This window comes from Coregonus clupeaformis, unplaced genomic scaffold (genome assembly GCF_020615455.1).
Source record: "Coregonus clupeaformis isolate EN_2021a unplaced genomic scaffold, ASM2061545v1 scaf0046, whole genome shotgun sequence".
NCBI classification, from domain to species: domain Eukaryota; kingdom Metazoa; phylum Chordata; class Actinopteri; order Salmoniformes; family Salmonidae; genus Coregonus; species Coregonus clupeaformis.
The window spans coordinates 1,051,564-1,072,500 of NW_025533501.1; the positions used below are offsets into that span (position 1 = coordinate 1,051,564).

Below are 20,937 nucleotides of genomic sequence, written 5' to 3' on the forward strand. Positions count from 1 at the left end.
CTGTCCATTTGATTTGATTTGATCAGGGCAGGGCAGCACACACAAACTGCATTTAGTCCAATAACAATCCATGATATTATTAGGGTGATAATAAAAAGGCAGTTGCTCCATGACACAAGAGCACGCTCTACTGGGACAAAAGCTTACAGCACCTGGTATTCCCAGGCGGTCTCCCATCCAAGTACTAACCAGGCCCGACCCTGCTTAGCTTCCGAGATCGGACGAGATCAGGGCGTATTCAGGCTGGTATGGCCGTAAGCGAGGGAACAACTCTTGGTACACTATATAAAGTCAATGTGTCACTCACTCTGAAAGGGACACAGAAACGTATCCACTTTGTGACACAAACTGAAGAAGCTCAACCCTTGCTTACATTTCCCATATATATATATATATATATAATTTTGAGTCTTGTTGGGGGGGGAAGAGGGCATATCCTATGTTGATTTATGACAAGTTCATTGACTAGGGCCCTATAAAATAGGCGTTGCGGACCGAATCACGGAATCCAGACATTAAACCGAAATTCAACAATATTCAAACATTTATTGAACTTAGTAAGAAATCAACTAAATCTATTCAACTTGTTAGAAAACGCATTCATTTGCCCAAGTCAATCATAAGACATGAACAAAATGCATCAGTGATTCGTATTTCCATGAACTTTCTGAAACGGCACAGGAATGCCCCTGTCTGTGTGCATGTGTGCGGTGCGCGCGTATGTCTACACTTTGTGTAGCCGTTAGCGATGATGCTAATGATAACCTTCTTCTGGTAGGGAAGGAATGGCTTTCCCCAAAACCTTCGCAAGTAAATGTTAACTACAAAGTAGCCTATGCCTGCCTGGCAGAATTATACCGTGATCATTTGCATCACTCCAGTGGCCATTTGTTCTACAGCAACACCGCTTAACCAAACAAAGGTCTCTTCCTGGTGCATGCTTGCATTTAAGGGTAACTACACCCCAAAATCTAAATGTCTTACATTTTTCCCAGACCTCACAAATGGTCACCTGATAGGGTTTAAACATTGTTGTGGACATAGAACATCCAATTGTGCTGTTTTGCTATTAAAAAGGTGTACTTTTGAGAGCGAAAACCTGCCAAAACAGGGACAAACGGTCAACGGGGAAATCTAAACGGAGAAAAGGGAACTTGGGAATTAACGGAATCAGGCAAAACATTGAAGGGATTTTATAGTGCCCTAATGGACTACAGACATTGACTGTCTCCTAGACTAAAAACAAAGGCTGCATGTACTGCCTATATTTTGAGGGAAACGCACTGTCCATTGATTTGATTTGATCAGGGCAGGGCAGACACACAAACTGCATTTAGTCCAATAACAATCCATGATATTATTAGGGTGATAAATAAAAGGCAGTTGCTCCATGACACAAGAGCACGCTCTACTGGGACAAAAGCTTACAGCACCTGGTATTCCCAGGCGGTCTCCCATCCAAGTACTAACCAGGCCCGACCCTGCTTAGCTTCCGAGATCGGACGAGATCGGGCGTATTCAGGCTGGTATGGCCGTAAGCGAGGGAACAACTCTTGGTACACTATATAAAGTCAATGTGTCACTCACTCTGAAAGGGACACAGAAACGTATCCACTTTGTGACACAAACTGAAGAAGCTCAACCCCTGCTTACATTTCCAATATATATATATATATATATTTGAGTCTTGTTGGGGGGGGGGAAGAGGGCATATCCTATGTTGATTTATGACAAGTTCATTGACTAGGGCCCTATAAAATAGGCGTTGCGGACCGAATCACGGAATCCAGACATTAAACCGAAATTCAACAATATTCAAACATTTATTGAACTTAGTAAGAAATCAACTAAATCTATTCAACTTGTTAGAAAACGCATTCATTTGCCCAAGTCAATCATAAGACATGAACAAAATGCATCAGTGATTCGTATTTCCATGAACTTTCTGAAACGGCACAGGAATGCCCCTGTCTGTGTGCATGTGTGCGGTGCGCGCGTATGTCTACACTTTGTGTAGCCGTTAGCGATGATGCTAATGATAACCTTCTTCTGGTAGGGAAGGAATGGCTTTCCCCAAAACCTTCGCAAGTAAATGTTAACTACAAAGTAGCCTATGCCTGCCTGGCAGAATTATACCGTGATCATTTGCATCACTCCAGTGGCCATTTGTTCTACAGCAACACCGCTTAACCAAACAAAGGTCTCTTCCTGGTGCACGCTTGCATTTAAGGGTAACTACACCCCAAAATCTAAATGTCTTACATTTTTCCCAGACCTCACAAATGGTCACCTGATAGGGTTTAAACATTGTTGTGGACATAGAACATCCAATTGTGCTGTTTTGCTATTAAAAAGGTGTACTTTTGAGAGCGAAAACCTGCCAAAACAGGGACAAACGGTCAACGGGGAAATCTAAACGGAGAAAAGGGAACTTGGGAATTAACGGAATCAGGCAAAACATTGAAGGGATTTTATAGTGCCCTAATGGACTACAGACATTGACTGTCTCCTAGACTAAAAACAAAGGCTGCATGTACTGCCTATATTTTGAGGGAAACGCACTGTCCATTTTATTTGATTTGATCAGGGCAGGGCAGCACACACAAACTGCATTTAGTCCAATAACAATCCATGATATTATTAGGGTGATAAATAAAAGGCAGTTGCTCCATGACACAAGAGCACGCTCTACTGGGACAAAAAGCTTACAGCACCTGGTATTCCCAGGCGGTCTCCCATCCAAGTACTAACCAGGCCCGACCCTGCTTAGCTTCCGAGATCGGACGAGATCGGGCGTATTCAGGCTGGTATGGCCGTAAGCGAGGGAACAACTCTTGGTACACTATATAAAGTCAATGTGTCACTCACTCTGAAAGGGACACAGAAACGTATCCACTTTGTGACACAAACTGAAGAAGCTCAACCCTTGCTTACATTTCCAATATATATATATATATATATTTGAGTCTTGTTGGGGGGAAGAGGGCATATCCTATGTTGATTTATGACAAGTTCATTGACTAGGGCCCTATAAAATAGGCGTTGCGGACCGAATCACGGAATCCAGACATTAAACCGAAATTCAACAATATTCAAACATTTATTGAACTTAGTAAGAAATCAACTAAATCTATTCAACTTGTTAGAAAACGCATTCATTTGCCCAAGTCAATCATAAGACATGAACAAAATGCATCAGTGATTCGTATTTCCATGAACTTTCTGAAACGGCACAGGAATGCCCCTGTCTGTGTGCATGTGTGCGGTGCGCGCGTATGTCTACACTTTGTGTAGCCGTTAGCGATGATGCTAATGATAACCTTCTTCTGGTAGGGAAGGAATGGCTTTCCCCAAAACCTTCGCAAGTAAATGTTAACTACAAAGTAGCCTATGCCTGCCTGGCAGAATTATACCGTGATCATTTGCATCACTCCAGTGGCCATTTGTTCTACAGCAACACCGCTTAACCAAACAAAGGTCTCTTCCTGGTGCACGCTTGCATTTAAGGGTAACTACACCCCAAAATCTAAATGTCTTACATTTTTCCCAGACCTCACAAATGGTCACCTGATAGGGTTTAAACATTGTTGTGGACATAGAACATCCAATTGTGCTGTTTTGCTATTAAAAAGGTGTACTTTTGAGAGCGAAAACCTGCCAAAACAGGGACAAACGGTCAACGGGGAAATCTAAACGGAGAAAAGGGAACTTGGGAATTAACGGAATCAGGCAAAACATTGAAGGGATTTTATAGTGCCCTAATGGACTACAGACATTGACTGTCTCCTAGACTAAAAACAAAGGCTGCATGTACTGCCTATATTTTGAGGGAAACGCACTGTCCATTATTTGATTTGATCAGGGCAGGGCAGGGCACACAAACTGCATTTAGTCCAATAACAATCCATGATATTATTAGGGTGATAAATATAAGGCAGTTGCTCCATGACAGAAGAGCACGCTCTACTGGGACAAAAACCTTACAGCACCTGGTATTCCCAGGTGGTCTCCCATCCAAGTACTAACCAGGCCCGACCATGCTTAGCTTCCGAGATCGGACGAGATCGGGCGTATTTTTTTTTTTTTTTTTTTTATTGTAAAATATTCATCAAATACACTTATATTATACCATGTACAGTGTTATATACAAAAAACCATACACTAGAAACTATTCTACCATAGGCAGGCGAACAATTCACCCCCTATCAAATCAAAGAACCCAAAGAAATAAAAACAAAAACCTAGTATACAAAAACCAGACATGACTAAGACATATCAAATTCCACATATTAAATAGGCAGATTTAAAAGCATCTCCCTGTCAAATAAAAATAAACATAGAAAATATCAAAATATTCCTTTCAAAAATTATAAGTGATTCCTCCACCATCCACCCTTGCAATTAACCCACTCCCCTCTACAAAAAGTTCATCAAAATCTTCCAATCCATAACTATAAAACATATCGATGTGCTTCTTAAACAAAGCTACAAAAATACCCCACACCCTTACCCTCCTCCCTTCAAAATAAGCATAATTCCTCCCACAAAAAATAGCATACCTAACAAAACTCAATACAATATTCAACAACCTCACATTAACCCCTTTACATTCATCTCCCACTCCAAATAAAACCAATTCCTCCCACGCATTCTTTTCCAACAAACCACTCCCCCAGTTTTTACATATTATTTCCTTTACTTTACAAAACATATCTTTTAAATCCTCGCATTCTACAAATAAGTGTAATAAATTTTCTGGTGCCTTACCACATATATCACATTCTCTTTTTATTTCTTTATTTATTTGATGCAGCACTACTTTTGTGTATATCCGATTATGTCTTATTTTAAAATCGTTATTTTCACATTCCAATTTATTCCCATGTAAGTATAAGTTTTTCCATAATACTTTTCGATCCATCTTCGGAAACAGTTCTACCCACCTCTTCTCAGCAGCAGGCCTGTCAGTAACCAGTAATTGTTTATAAAAAACATTTGTTCTGACACTAGCCAATGTTTTCCATTTATCCCCATTGTCAATATATAAATTCGGTAATACATATAAATCTTCCCAAATTCCATCTCCATTAATGACAGAAACCCATTCTGCTGGAATGCTACTTTTCACCCGTTCAAATCCATTCAATATAGTACCTTTCCAAACTGTATCATCCACATCCTTCACATTGTCATAAATGGCCTGGCCTCTTAGAAACCCAGGAATAACTTCATATACAAAGTCTTTAATAAGTCTCAGTCCAGCCCTCATAAAAAGGGGATTATACAACACTTCATCATTGAACATAATTTTGGGATTTAAAAACACAGGTTGATTCAGTATTATATCCTTATGTTCACACACATATTTTACACGAGGAAGAAATTCTCCCCATGCACGTAACACTTCCTGATAAAACAGAGGAACTTGTTCATACATAGGCTTTTTCCATATCATTAATAACCCACTCTCTTCACATCCTCCATTATTATACAAATAATTCCTAAAGAACCTCTTCCACCCATATTCTTCCTCCCCATATAAATACTTCTGTATAATTTTAATTCTTAATGCTTTTCTTTTCACGTCTATGTCCACTAATTTTAGACCCCCATCTTTATATTCTGCAGCAAGTGTAGACCTAGATATTCTAGCCCCTTTGCCATCCCACAAGAAGTTAGAAACAATAGAATTAAGTTCTTTTAAAACCCACTCTGGCATCTGAAGCACATCCATGACATATACACATTTAGATATTAGTAAAGAATTTGTTACCACTACCTTTCCTTTCAATTTTAAATTCCTCCATCTCCAAAATGCCATAGTTTGTTTGATTTTATTCAATACACCTGCCCAAGTCCTATCACATGCCTCCTTTTCATCAATACCCAAAATAACTCCCAACGCTTTAAAATAGCCATTAGCTCTTTTAAAATGATACCTACACCCATTATCATTCACTAGCCCCACATACAAAACCTCAGTCTTTTCTACATTAATCTTAGCACCTGATGCTTTCCCAAAGAGCTCAAAACACTCCATCACTCTATTTACACTTTCCACATCTCTAACAGTAATTGTAGTGTCATCTGCATATTGCTGCACAATGCTGACTCCACCCCCTGGAATAGAAACGCCTCGGATCTGGTGGTCTGCTTTAAGGAGAGCCACCAGAGGCTCAACCGACATACAATATAAGGCCGCAGACAATGGACATCCTTGCCTCACCGACCTCTCCAATGGGAAAGCATCAGTAAGTAACCCGTTACATTTTACTCTACTTACTGCAGCACCGTATAGCAGCTGTATCCAGGCCACCATTCTGCTCCCAAATCCAAAAGTTTTAAGCGTCTGCATTAGAAATGAATGTTCTACTCTATCAAAAGCTTTATTTAAATCAATGCTCAATACTACACCTCCCTCACCCTTCATATGTCTTATGACATCCCTTAAAGTGCAAATAATGTCTGCTATTTCTCTACCAGGAACACTGTAAGCCTGTGTCTCTGAAATAATACTTCCCATTACTTTATTAATTCTGTTAGCCAGCACCTTAGTTAAGATCTTATAATCTACATTTAAAATAGATAATGGCCTAAAATTTTCTAATCTTTTCCTACTTCCCTTGTTTTTATATATTATAGTTATTAAGCCAGTCGCCATCGATTCCGAGACTTCCTGAGATTGCTCCATATATTTGTACACATCTAATAAAACAGGTGCCATTATATCCACAAATGTTTTGTAAAACTCACTTGTCAGCCCATCAGAGCCAGGGCTCTTATTTCTATGAGCAGACAAAATCGCCTCCCGTATCTCTGTGACCGCCAAGTCTGTGTCACACATGAGTCTTTCATCCTCTGATATTCTGGCATCTACATAGCTCAACACCTCTTCTATACATCCTTGATCATTGCATTCTTTTTTAAAAAGATTACTATAAAAACATTCTATTGTATCTAAAATCCCCACCAGATCATTCACTGTCTCCCCCCCTCTCATTCTCGATTTCTGTAATATAGTTTCTAGCCTGCTTCTTCTTTTCTAACCCTAAAAAGAAGGATGTACATTTCTCTCCTTCTATGGCATACTGTACTCTACTCCTTACTATTGCCCCCATACATGCACTCTTTTCAAAGTTATGTACCGCAGCCTGAGCTTCCATAAAACCTGCCATATCATAACCCTCCACCGTATCAACTTTCCCCAGCTCAATGTCTAGTCTTTTATTCAAAGCTATCCTCTCCCTCTTTAAAAGAAAATTCCTTCGTCTTGCATATTTAATGCTCAACCCTCTAATCTTCTCTTTTAGACCCTCCCACCACAAACCAATATTAACACTTTTAAAATCACTCAATATTTCTCTATTTATACAATCAGAAATCATATCAATATATTTTCCTTCTTTTAGTAGCTCAGCATTCAAACACCATACACCACCCCCTCTAGAAGGCACACTAGGACCCAGCAGGAAACCAAGAGAGGCATGATCACTTAATGTATTAAAATCATACCTAATCTTTTGTATATATTGCACTATATTTTCCGCCGCTAAACAATAATCTATGCGGCTTTGCCTGAGAACCTTCAAAACAACCTGCCTCCTTGAAAAAACTCTCTGACCTGGATGCATTCCCCTCCATACATCACTCAGACAATGATCCTTCATTATCCCCAACAATACTCGCCTAGACATGTCAGAGCGCAACAAAGTACTCCTTGACGTGTCCAGTTTTGTCAATCTAACGTTAAAATCCCCAACCAATATACAGTTACCCACACAATGTTGCTCAAGTGCCTTAAAAAATACTTCTCGGTCACTCTCATTATTAGGTGCATAAACATTCAATAAAGTGTATTGCACATTTAGAAATTCAAATTTAACACTCAAAAGTCTACCCTCTTTATCCGCATACACTTGCCTAATATTCTGTACACTATCCCTCTTAATTAATATAGCAACCCCACACGTCCTCTCCCCACCATTATTATAATAAATCAAATCCATCCATCTCTTTCTTACTCCATCCATCATACTGTCAGTCCAGTGTGTCTCTTGGAAGCATAAAATATCAGCCTGTAGTAGACTCACTGTCTGTTCTAACTTTCCCATATTCCTTAGTCCATTAATATTAACAGATACAACACTCACCATAAGTACAATTAATATGTTGATTTTTCCCATCATCAAGACCCAGTCTTTTTCTTCTTCTTCTTGATCTTGCTCTTCCTACTTTCCTTTGCTTCTTCCCTCACCCTTTGGACTTCACCCGCGGACACTTCACTCTCAGAGTCCTTCCTCTTCGCGGATTCCCCCCTTCACATCCATACTTTCAGGAATAGTGTCAGGTACAACCCCTCCATTATCTTCATCTCCCTCACCTTCAGATGTTTCCGTTTCCTGCTCACCTCCTCCTCCTTCTCCACCATCAGGCTCCTTTCCATCTGTGCAGTAGTCATCTAGGAATTCGACATCCATGCTCGCCCCAATTCCATCCCCCTCTGTCGCAGTAGATTCACCATCTCCTCCTCCTCCACCATCCTTGTCTCCTTTTTCCCCGTCCTCCATCACGTCCCCCTCCTCCACTCTCTCTTCTTCCATCTCCTCCTCCTGTTGTTCCATGTCTTCACCATCTGTTGGCCCAGTACACGTACAGCGCATTCTTCTCTCCCCACATCCATTACATGGTCTCTCCTCTCTCTCGACGCACTCTCTTGCATAGTGCCCTTGTGCTCCGCATCTCCGACATAGAAAATCAGGACAGTCCCGTACTACGTGGCCAGACTGAATACAAATTCGGCACACTTTAACTTGCCTGTCATGTATCACTCGAAAGTACTCAGTCCCCTCCAACGTCTCAAACTTGGTAGAATATGGTAGTGAGCGCACCACGTCTGTAAACCGAACTTTACAGAATCTTGTGCCATCAGCGATCTCTGTTCCTGGCCATAATCTCCTCTTAATCCCAGAAACCGCCTTCACACCCCATCCTTCCAATTTTGCCACGATAGTATCGTCACTAATATACACTGGTAAATTCATAAAGGACACCACCAGCTCATCCGCTGAAATGTCCCTCGCCATTACCGTGCACGATTTGATTTTTAGTCCATCCATTAACCTCTCCTTCCCATGGACATGGGACATCGTAATCTCATACTTCTGATCACCTTTAAATCTGCACCCTATCACCGTTCCACACGCCTCCTTTATCCCTCTCAGCAATTCCATCATCGTTAATTTCTTTTCCCCAGTGATATCCACCGCCACCGTACAAGTCTTATCATAGGACTTTTCCCTCGATGATGGTGCATCAGGAACTTTTCCTCCATGTCCAGTACTCTTTGTCTGTTCCATCGCGTAGGTCGTTGTATCTATTGTTGTCCGTCCGATTAACTAATTATATCTGTATTTTTCCCTCCTTTCCTTCCCCCCAGCAAAAGCTGCTAGGGGAGAAACAACTCTTACTAATAAATCAAAAACAAAAATCAAATTCCACATAAATAACCAAACAAAAAAAGATTTCAAAACGCAGCAACCAATTCCCTCTCCTTCTCCTCCAATACCACCGCACCTGTTTCCACTTCCTCAATTACCGAAAGGGGCGTATTCAGGCTGGTATGGCCGTAAGCGAGGGAACAACTCTTGGTACACTATATAAAGTCAATGTGTCACTCACTCTGAAAGGGACACAGAAACGTATCCACTTTGTGACACAAACTGAAGAAGCTCAACCCTTGCTTACATTTCCAATATATATATATATATATTTGAGTCTTGTTGGGGGGGGGAAGAGGGCATATCCTATGTTGATTTATGACAAGTTCATTGACTAGGGCCCTATAAAATAGGCGTTGGGGACCGAATCACGGAATCCAGACATTAAACCGAAATTCAACAATATTCAAACATTTATTGAACTTAGTAAGAAATCAACTAAATCTATTCAACTTGTTAGAAAACGCATTCATTTGCCCAAGTCAATCATAAGACATGAACAAAATGCATCAGTGATTCGTATTTCCATGAACTTTCTGAAACGGCACAGGAATGCCCCTGTCTGTGTGCATGTGTGCGGTGCGCGCGTATGTCTACACTTTGTGTAGCCGTTAGCGATGATGCTAATGATAACCTTCTTCTGGTAGGGAAGGAATGGCTTTCCCCAAAACCTTCGCAAGTAAATGTTAACTACAAAGTAGCCTATGCCTGCCTGGCAGAATTATACCGTGATCATTTGCATCACTCCAGTGGCCATTTGTTCTACAGCAACACCGCTTAACCAAACAAAGGTCTCTTCCTGGTGCACGCTTGCATTTAAGGGTAACTACACCCCAAAATCTAAATGTCTTACATTTTTCCCAGACCTCACAAATGGTCACCTGATAGGGTTTAAACATTGTTGTGGACATAGAACATCCAATTGTGCTGTTTTGCTATTAAAAAGGTGTACTTTTGAGAGCGAAAACCTGCCAAAACAGGGACAAACGGTCAACGGGGAAATCTAAACGGAGAAAAGGGAACTTGGGAATTAACGGAATCAGGCAAAACATTGAAGGGATTGTATAGTGCCCTAATGGACTACAGACATTGACTGTCTCCTAGACTAAAAACAAAGGCTGCATGTACTGCCTATATTTTGAGGGAAACGCACTGTCCATTATTTGATTTGATCAGGGCAGGGCAGCACACACAAACTGCATTTAGTCCAATAACAATCCATGATATTATTAGGGTGATAAATAAAAGGCAGTTGCTCCATGACACAAGAGCACGCTCTACTGGGACAAAAGCTTACAGCACCTGGTATTCCCAGGCGGTCTCCCATCCAAGTACTAACCAGGCCCGACCCTGCTTAGCTTCCGAGATCGGACGAGATCGGGCGTATTCAGGCTGGTATGGCCGTAAGCGAGGGAACAACTCTTGGTACACTATATAAAGTCAATGTGTCACTCACTCTGAAAGGGACACAGAAACGTATCCACTTTGTGACACAAACTGAAGAAGCTCAACCCCTTCTTACATTTCCAATATATATATATATATATATATATTTGAGTCTTGTTGGGGGGGAAGAGGGCATATCCTATGTTGATTTATGACAAGTTCATTGAATAGGGCCCTATAAAATAGGCGTTGCGGACCGAATCACGGAATCCAGACATTAAACCGAAATTCAACAATATTCAAACATTTATTGAACTTAGTAAGAAATCAACTAAATCTATTCAACTTGTTAGAAAACGCATTCATTTGCCCAAGTCAATCATAAGACATGAACAAAATGCATCAGTGATTCGTATTTCCATGAACTTTCTGAAACGGCACAGGAATGCCCCTGTCTGTGTGCATGTGTGCGGTGCGCGCGTATATCTACACTTTGTGTAGCCGTTAGCGATGATGCTAATGATAACCTTCTTCTGGTAGGGAAGGAATGGCTTTCCCCAAAACCTTCGCAAGTAAATGTTAACTACAAAGTAGCCTATGCCTGCCTGGCAGAATTATACCGTGATCATTTGCATCACTCCAGTGGCCATTTGTTCTACAGCAACACCGCTTAACCAAACAAAGGTCTCTTCCTGGTGCACGCTTGCATTTAAGGGTAACTACACCCCAAAATCTAAATGTCTTACATTTTTCCCAGACCTCACAAATGGTCACCTGATAGGGTTTAAACATTGTTGTGGACATAGAACATCCAATTGTGCTCTTTTGCTATTAAAAAGGTGTACTTTTGAGAGCGAAAACCTGCCAAAACAGGGACAAACGGTCAACGGGGAAATCTAAACGGAGAAAAGGGAACTTGGGAATTAACGGAATCAGGCAAAACATTGAAGGGATTTTATAGTGCCCTAATGGACTACAGACATTGACTGTCTCCTAGACTAAAAACAAAGGCTGCATGTACTGCCTATATTTTGAGGTAAACGCACTGTCCATTATTTGATTTGATCAGGGCAGGGCAGCACACACAAACTGCATTTAGTCCAATAACAATCCATGATATTATTAGGGTGATAAATAAAAGGCAGTTGCTCCATGACACAAGGGCACGCTCTACTGGGACACAAAGCTTACAGCACCTGGTATTCCCAGGCAGTCTCCCACCCAAGTACTAACCAGGCCCGACCATGCTTAGCTTCCGAGATCGGACGAGATCGGGCGTATTCAGGCTGGTATGGCCGTAAGCGAGGGAACAACTCTTGGTACACTATATAAAGTCAATGTGTCACTCACTCTGAAAGGGACACAGAAACGTATCCACTTTGTGACACAAACTGAAGAAGCTCAACCCTTGCTTACATTTCCAAAATATATATATATATATATATATATATATATATATATATATATATTTGAGTATTGTTGGGGGGGGGGGGGAAGAGGGCATATCCTATGTTGATTTATGACAAGTTCATTGAGGGCCCTATAAAATAGGTGTTGCTGACCGAATCACGGAATCCAGACATTAATCTGAAATTCAACAATATTCAAACATTTATTGAACTTAGTAAGAAATCAACTAAATCTATTCAACTTGTTAGAAAACGCATTCATTTGCCCAAGTCAATCATAAGACATGAGCAAAATGCATCAGTGATTCGTATTTCCATGAACTTTCTGAAACGGCACAGGAATGCCCCTGTCTGTGTGCATGTGTGCGGTGCGCGCGTATATCTACACTTTGTGTAGCCGTTAGCGATGATGCTAATGATAACCTTCTTCTGGTAGGGAAGGAATGGCTTTCCCCAAAACCTTCGCAAGTAAATGTTAACTACAAAGTAGCCTATGCCTGCCTGGCAGAATTATACCGTGATCATTTGCATCACTCCAGTGGCCATTTGGTCACCTGATAGGGTTTAAACATTGTTGTGGACATAGAACATCCAATTGTGCTGTTTTGCTATTAAAAAGGTGTACTTTTGAGAGCGAAAACCTGCCAAAACAGGGACAAACGGTCAACGGGGAAATCTAAACGGAGAAAAGGGAACTTGGGAATTAACGGAATCAGGCAAAACATTGAAGGGATTTTATAGTGCCCTAATGGACTACAGACATTGACTGTCTCCTAGACTAAAAACAAAGGCTGCATGTACTGCCTATATTTTGAGGGGAAACGCACTGTCCATTTATTTGATTTGATCAGGGCAGGGCAGCACACACAAACTGCATTTAGTCCAATAACAATCCATGATATTATTAGGGTGATAAATAAAAGGCAGTTGCTCCATGACACAAGAGCACGCTCTACTGGGACAAAAAGCTTACAGCACCTGGTATTCCCAGGCGGTCTCCCATCCAAGTACTGACCAGGCCCGACCCTGCTTAGCTTCCGAGATTGGACGAGATCAGGCGTATTCAGGATGGTATGGCTGTAAGCGGGGGAACAGCTCTTGGTACACTATATAAAGTCAATGTGTCACTCACTCTGAAAGGGACACAGAAACGTATCCACTTTGTGACACAAACTGAAGAAGCTCAACCCTTGCTTACATTTCCAATATATATATATATATATTTGAGTCTTGTTGGGGGGGGGGGGAAGAGGGCATATCCTATGTTGATTTATGACAAGTTCATTGACTAGGGCCCTATAAAATAGGCGTTGCGGACCGAATCACGGAATCCAGACATTAAACCGAAATTCAACAATATTCAAACATTTATTGAACTTAGTAAGAAATCAACTAAATCTATTCAACTTGTTAGAAAACGCATTCATTTGCCCAAGTCAATCATAAGACATGAACAAAATGCATCAGTGATTCGTATTTCCATGAACTTTCTGAAACGGCACAGGAATGCCCCTGTCTGTGTGCATGTGTGCGGTGCGCGCGTATGTCTACACTTTGTGTAGCCGTTAGCGATGATGCTAATGATAACCTTCTTCTGGTAGGGAAGGAATGGCTTTCCCCAAAACCTTCGCAAGTAAATGTTAACTACAAAGTAGCCTATGCCTGCCTGGCAGAATTATACCGTGATCATTTGCATCACTCCAGTGGCCATTTGTTCTACAGCAACACCGCTTAACCAAACAAAGGTCTCTTCCTGGTGCACGCTTGCATTTAAGGGTAACTACACCCCAAAATCTAAATGTCTTACATTTTTCCCAGACCTCACAAATGGTCACCTGATAGGGTTTAAACATTGTTGTGGACATAGAACATCCAATTGTGCTGTTTTGCTATTAAAAAGGTGTACTTTTGAGAGCGAAAACCTGCCAAAACAGGGACAAACGGTCAACGGGGAAATCTAAACGGAGAAAAGGGAACTTGGGAATTAACGGAATCAGGCAAAACATTGAAGGGATTTTATAGTGCCCTAATGGACTACAGACATTGACTGTCTCCTAGACTAAAAACAAAGGCTGCATGTACTGCCTATATTTTGAGGGAAACGCACTGTCCATTTTATTTGATTTGATCAGGGCAGGGCAGCACACAAACTGCATTTAGTCCAATAACAATCCATGATATTATTAGGGTGATAAATAAAAGGCAGTTGCTCCATGACACAAGAGCACGCTCTACTGGGACAAAAGCTTACAGCACCTGGTATTCCCAGGCGGTCTCCCATCCAAGTACTAACCAGGCCCGACCCTGCTTAGCTTCCGAGATCGGACGAGATCGGGCGTATTCAGGCTGGTATGGCCGTAAGCGAGGGAACAACTCTTGGTACACTATATAAAGTCAATGTGTCACTCACTCTGAAAGGGACACAGAAACGTATCCACTTTGTGACACAAACTGAAGAAGCTCAACCCTTGCTTACATTTCCAATATATATATATATATATTTGAGTCTTGTTGGGGGGGGAAGAGGGCATATCCTATGTTGATTTATGACAAGTTCATTGACTAGGGCCCTATAAAATAGGCGTTGCGGACCGAATCACGGAATCCAGACATTAAACCGAAATTCAACAATATTCAAACATTTATTGAACTTAGTAAGAAATCAACTAAATCTATTCAACTTGTTAGAAAACGCATTCATTTGCCCAAGTCAATCATAAGACATGAACAAAATGCATCAGTGATTCGTATTTCCATGAACTTTCTGAAACGGCACAGGAATGCCCCTGTCTGTGTGCATGTGTGCGGTGCGCGCGTATGTCTACACTTTGTGTAGCCGTTAGCGATGATGCTAATGATAACCTTCTTCTGGTAGGGAAGGAATGGCTTTCCCCAAAACCTTCGCAAGTAAATGTTAACTACAAAGTAGCCTATGCCTGCCTGGCAGAATTATACCGTGATCATTTGCATCACTCCAGTGGCCATTTGTTCTACAGCAACACCGCTTAACCAAACAAAGGTCTCTTCCTGGTGCACGCTTGCATTTAAGGGTAACTACACCCCAAAATCTAAATGTCTTACATTTTTCCCAGACCTCACAAATGGTCACCTGATAGGGTTTAAACATTGTTGTGGACATAGAACATCCAATTGTGCTGTTTTGCTATTAAAAAGGTGTACTTTTGAGAGCGAAAACCTGCCAAAACAGGGACAAACGGTCAACGGGGAAATCTAAACGGAGAAAAGGGAACTTGGGAATTAACGGAATCAGGCAAAACATTGAAGGGATTTTATAGTGCCCTAATGGACTACAGACATTGACTGTCTCCTAGACTAAAAACAAAGGCTGCATGTACTGCCTATATTTTGAGGGGAAACGCACTGTCCATTTATTTGATTTGATCAGGGCAGGGCAGCACACACAAACTGCATTTAGTCCAATAACAATCCATGATATTATTAGGGTGATAAATAAAAGGCAGTTGCTCCATGACACAAGAGCACGCTCTACTGGGACAAAAGCTTACAGCACCTGGTATTCCCAGGCGGTCTCCCATCCAAGTACTAACCAGGCCCGACCATGCTTAGCTTCCGAGATCGGACGAGATCGGGCGTATTCAGGCTGGTATGGCCGTAAGCGAAGGAACAACTCTTGGTACACTATATAAAGTCAATGTGTCACTCACTCTGAAAGGGACACAGAAACGTATCCACTTTGTGACACAAACTGAAGAAGCTCAACCCTTGCTTACATTTCCAATATATATATATATATATTTGAGTCTTGTTGGGGGGAAGAGGGCATATCCTATGTTGATTTATGACAAGTTCATTGACTAGGGCCCTATAAAATAGGCGTTGCGGACCGAATCACGGAATCCAGACATTAAACCGAAATTCAACAATATTCAAACATTTATTGAACTTAGTAAGAAATCAACTAAATCTATTCAACTTGTTAGAAAACGCATTCATTTGCCCAAGTCAATCATAAGACATGAACAAAATGCATCAGTGATTCGTATTTCCATGAACTTTCTGAAACGGCACAGGAATGCCCCTGTCTGTGTGCATGTGTGCGGTGCGCGCGTATGTCTACACTTTGTGTAGCCGTTAGCGATGATGCTAATGATAACCTTCTTCTGGTAGGGAAGGAATGGCTTTCCCCAAAACCTTCGCAAGTAAATGTTAACTACAAAGTAGCCTATGCCTGCCTGGCAGAATTATACCGTGATCATTTGCATCACTCCAGTGGCCATTTGTTCTACAGCAACACCGCTTAACCAAACAAAGGTCTCTTCCTGGTGCACGCTTGCATTTAAGGGTAACTACACCCCAAAATCTAAATGTCTTACATTTTTCCCAGACCTCACAAATGGTCACCTGATAGGGTTTAAACATTGTTGTGGACATAGAACATCCAATTGTGCTGTTTTGCTATTAAAAAGGTGTACTTTTGAGAGCGAAAACCTGCCAAAACAGGGACAAACGGTCAACGGGGAAATCTAAACGGAGAAAAGGGAACTTGGGAATTAACGGAATCAGGCAAAACATTGAAGGGATTGTATAGTGCCCTAATGGACTACAGACATTGACTGTCTCCTAGACTAAAAACAAAGGCTGCATGTACTGCCTATATTTTGAGGGAAACGCACTGTCCATTATTTGATTTGATCAGGGCAGGGCAGCACACAAACTGCATTTAGTCCAATAACAATCCATGATATTATTAGGGTGATAAATAAAAGGCAGTTGCTCCATGACACAAGAGCACGCTCTACTGGGACAAAAAGCTTACAGCACCTGGTATTCCCAGGCGGTCTCCCATCCAAGTACTAACCAGGCCCGACCCTGCTTAGCTTCCGAGATCGGACGAGATCGGGCGTATTCAGGCTGGTATGGCCGTAAGCGAGGGAACAACTCTTGGTACACTATATAAAGTCAATGTGTCACTCACTCTGAAAGGGACACAGAAACGTATCCACTTTGTGACACAAACTGAAGAAGCTCAACCCTTGCTTACATTTCCAATTATATATATATATATATATATATTTGAGTCTTGTTGGGGGGAGAGGGCATATCCTATGTTGATTTATGACAAGTTCATTGACTAGGGCCCTATAAAATAGGCGTTGCGGACCGAATCACGGAATCCAGACATTAAACCGAAATTCAACAATATTCAAACATTTATTGAACTTAGTAAGAAATCAACTAAATCTATTCAACTTGTTAGAAAACGCATTCATTTGCCCAAGTCAATCATAAGACATGAACAAAATGCATCAGTGATTCGTATTTCCATGAACTTTCTGAAACGGCACAGGAATGCCCCTGTCTGTGTGCATGTGTGCGGTGCGCGCGTATGTCTACACTTTGTGTAGCCGTTAGCGATGATGCTAATGATAACCTTCTTCTGGTAGGGAAGGAATGGCTTTCCCCAAAACCTTCGCAAGTAAATGTTAACTACAAAGTAGCCTATGCCTGCCTGGCAGAATTATACCGTGATCATTTGCATCACTCCAGTGGCCATTTGTTCTACAGCAACACCGCTTAACCAAACAAAGGTCTCTTCCTGGTGCACGCTTGCATTTAAGGGTAACTACACCCCAAAATCTAAATGTCTTACATTTTTCCCAGACCTCACAAATGGTCACCTGATAGGGTTTAAACATTGTTGTGGACATAGAACATCCAATTGTGCTGTTTTGCTATTAAAAAGGTGTACTTTTGAGAGCGAAAACCTGCCAAAACAGGGACAAACGGTCAACGGGGAAATCTAAACGGAGAAAAGGGAACTTGGGAATTAACGGAATCAGGCAAAACATTGAAGGGATTGTATAGTGCCCTAATGGACTACAGACATTGACTGTCTCCTAGACTAAAAACAAAGGCTGCATGTACTGCCTATATTTTGAGGGAAACGCACTGTCCATTGATTTGATTTGATCAGGGCAGGGCAGCACACACAAACTGCATTTAGTCCAATAACAATCCATGATATTATTAGGGTGATAAATAAAAGGCAGTTGCTCCATGACACAAGAGCACGCTCTACTGGGACAAAAAGCTTACAGCACCTGGTATTCCCAGGCGGTCTCCCATCCAAGTACTAACCAGGCCCGACCCTGCTTAGCTTCCGAGATCGGACGAGATCGGGCGTATTCAGGCTGGTATGGCCGTAAGCGAGGGAACAACTCTTGGTACACTATATAAAGTCAATGTGTCACTCACTCTGAAAGGGACACAGAAACGTATCCACTTTGTGACACAAACTGAAGAAGCTCAACCCTTGCTTACATTTCCAAAATATATATATATATTTGAGTCTTGTTGTGGGGGGGGAGAGGGCATATCCTATGTTGATTTATGACAAGTTCATTGACTAGGGCCCTATAAAATAGGCGTTGCGGACCGAATCACGGAATCCAGACATTAAACCGAAATTCAACAATATTCAAACATTTATTGAACTTAGTAAGAAATCAACTAAATCTATTCAACTTGTTAGAAAACGCATTCATTTGCCCAAGTCAATCATAAGACATGAACAAAATGCATCAGTGATTCGTATTTCCATGAACTTTCTGAAACGGCACAGGAATGCCCCTGTCTGTGTGCATGTGTGCGGTGCGCGCGTATGTCTACACTTTGTGTAGCCGTTAGCGATGATGCTAATGATAACCTTCTTCTGGTAGGGAAGGAATGGCTTTCCCCAAAACCTTCGCAAGTAAATGTTAACTACAAAGTAGCCTATGCCTGCCTGGCAGAATTATACCGTGATCATTTGCATCACTCCAGTGGCCATTTGTTCTACAGCAACACCGCTTAACCAAACAAAGGTCTCTTCCTGGTGCACGCTTGCATTTAAGGGTAACTACACCCCAAAATCTAAATGTCTTACATTTTTCCCAGACCTCACAAATGGTCACCTGATAGGGTTTAAACATTGTTGTGGACATAGAACATCCAATTGTGCTGTTTTGCTATTAAAAAGGTGTACTTTTGAGAGCGAAAACCTGCCAAAACAGGGACAAACGGTCAACGGGGAAATCTAAACGGAGAAAAGGGAACTTGGGAATTAACGGAATCAGGCAAAACATTGAAGGGATTTTATAGTGCCCTAATGGACTACAGACATTGACTGTCTCCTAGACTAAAAACAAAGGCTGCATGTACTGCCTATATTTTGAGGGAAACGCACTGTCCATTATTTGATTTGATCAGGGCAGGGCAGCACACACAAACTGCATTTAGTCCAATAACAATCCATGATATTATTAGGGTGATAAATAAAAGGCAGTTGCTCCATGACACAAGAGCACGCTCTACTGGGACAAAAGCTTACAGCACCTGGTATTCCCAGGCGGTCTCCCATCCAAGTACTAACCAGGCCCGACCCTGCTTAGCTTCCGAGATCGGACGAGATCGGGCGTATTCAGGCTGGTATGGCCGTAAGCGAGGGAACAACTCTTGGTACACTATATAAAGTCAATGTGTCACTCACTCTGAAAGGGACACAGAAACGTATCCACTTTGTGACACAAACTGAAGAAGCTCAACCCTTGCTTGCTATACATTATAATATATATATATATATATATTTGAGTCTTGTTGGGGGGGGAAGAGGGCATATCCTATGTTGATTTATGACAAGTTCATTGACTAGGGCCCTATAAAATAGGCGTTGCGGACCGAATCACGGAATCCAGACATTAAACCGAAATTCAACAATATTCAAACATTTATTGAACTTAGTAAGAAATCAACTAAATCTATTCAACTTGTTAGAAAACGCATTCATTTGCCCAAGTCAATCATAAGACATGAACAAAATGCATCAGTGATTCGTATTTCCATGAACTTTCTGAAACGGCACAGGAATGCCCCTGTCTGTGTGCATGTGTGCGGTGCGCGCGTATGTCTACACTTTGTGTAGCCGTTAGCGATGATGCTAATGATAACCTTCTTCTGGTAGGGAAGGAATGGCTTTCCCCAAAACCTTCGCAAGTAAATGTTAACTACAAAGTAGCCTATGCCTGCCTGGCAGAATTATACCGTGATCATTTGCATCACTCCAGTGGCCATTTGTTCTACAGCAACACCGCTTAACCAAACAAAGGTCTCTTCCTGGTGCATGCTTGCATTTAAGGGTAACTACACCCCAAAATCTAAATGTCTTACATTTTTCCCAGACCTCACAAATGGTCACCTGATAGGGTTTAAACATTGTTGTGGACATAGAACATCCAATTGTGCTGTTTTGCTATTAAAAAGGTGTACTTTTGAGAGCGAAAACCTGCCAAAACAGGGACAAACGGTCAACGGGGAAATCTAAACGGAGAAAAGGGAACTTGGGAATTAACGGAATCAGGCAAAACATTGAAGGGATTGTATAGTGCCCTAATGGACTACAGACATTGACTGTCTCCTAGACTAAAAACAAAGGCTGCATGTACTGCCTATATTTTGAGGGAAACGCACTGTCCATTATTTGATTTGATCAGGGCAGGGCAGCACACACAAACTGCATTTAGTCCAATAACAATCCATGATATTATTAGGGTGATAAATAAAAGGCAGTTGCTCCATGACACAAGAGCACGCTCTACTGGGACAAAAAGCTTACAGCACCTGGTATT

At 41.5% G+C, this 20,937-nt stretch overlaps 12 non-coding genes across 12 annotated transcripts in view; all 12 read right to left on the reverse strand.

The window, feature by feature from the left end:
• Positions 1-140: 140 nt before the first annotated feature.
• Positions 141-260, reverse strand: LOC123483210. The gene has a single exon (XR_006658126.1). It is a non-coding gene; the product is annotated as a 5S ribosomal RNA (ribosomal RNA).
• A 1,161-nt stretch (positions 261-1,421) lies between these two features.
• Positions 1,422-1,540, reverse strand: LOC123483196. The gene has a single exon (XR_006658112.1). It is a non-coding gene; the product is annotated as a 5S ribosomal RNA (ribosomal RNA).
• Positions 1,541-2,702: 1,162 nt separating this feature from the next.
• On the reverse strand, positions 2,703-2,821 carry LOC121562975. The gene has a single exon (XR_005999711.2). It is a non-coding gene; the product is annotated as a 5S ribosomal RNA (ribosomal RNA).
• A 7,966-nt stretch (positions 2,822-10,787) lies between these two features.
• On the reverse strand, positions 10,788-10,906 carry LOC121562937. Its single transcript, XR_005999674.1, has one exon. It is a non-coding gene; the product is annotated as a 5S ribosomal RNA (ribosomal RNA).
• Positions 10,907-12,067: 1,161 nt separating this feature from the next.
• On the reverse strand, positions 12,068-12,186 carry LOC123483212. The gene has a single exon (XR_006658128.1). It is a non-coding gene; the product is annotated as a 5S ribosomal RNA (ribosomal RNA).
• Positions 12,187-13,258: 1,072 nt separating this feature from the next.
• On the reverse strand, positions 13,259-13,377 carry LOC123483211. The gene has a single exon (XR_006658127.1). It is a non-coding gene; the product is annotated as a 5S ribosomal RNA (ribosomal RNA).
• A 1,159-nt stretch (positions 13,378-14,536) lies between these two features.
• LOC123483197 lies at positions 14,537-14,655 on the reverse strand. Its single transcript, XR_006658113.1, has one exon. It is a non-coding gene; the product is annotated as a 5S ribosomal RNA (ribosomal RNA).
• Positions 14,656-15,812: 1,157 nt separating this feature from the next.
• Positions 15,813-15,931, reverse strand: LOC123483208. The gene has a single exon (XR_006658124.1). It is a non-coding gene; the product is annotated as a 5S ribosomal RNA (ribosomal RNA).
• Positions 15,932-17,083: 1,152 nt separating this feature from the next.
• LOC123483198 lies at positions 17,084-17,202 on the reverse strand. Its single transcript, XR_006658114.1, has one exon. It is a non-coding gene; the product is annotated as a 5S ribosomal RNA (ribosomal RNA).
• A 1,161-nt stretch (positions 17,203-18,363) lies between these two features.
• On the reverse strand, positions 18,364-18,482 carry LOC123483199. The gene has a single exon (XR_006658115.1). It is a non-coding gene; the product is annotated as a 5S ribosomal RNA (ribosomal RNA).
• A 1,154-nt stretch (positions 18,483-19,636) lies between these two features.
• LOC123483200 lies at positions 19,637-19,755 on the reverse strand. Its single transcript, XR_006658116.1, has one exon. It is a non-coding gene; the product is annotated as a 5S ribosomal RNA (ribosomal RNA).
• Positions 19,756-20,917: 1,162 nt separating this feature from the next.
• Positions 20,918-20,937, reverse strand: part of LOC123483201 — a 119-nt gene continuing 99 nt past the window's right edge. Inside the window, exon 1 of the ribosomal RNA XR_006658117.1 lies at positions 20,918-20,937. This exon is cut by the window's right edge and continues 99 nt beyond it. This is a non-coding gene — a ribosomal RNA (5S ribosomal RNA).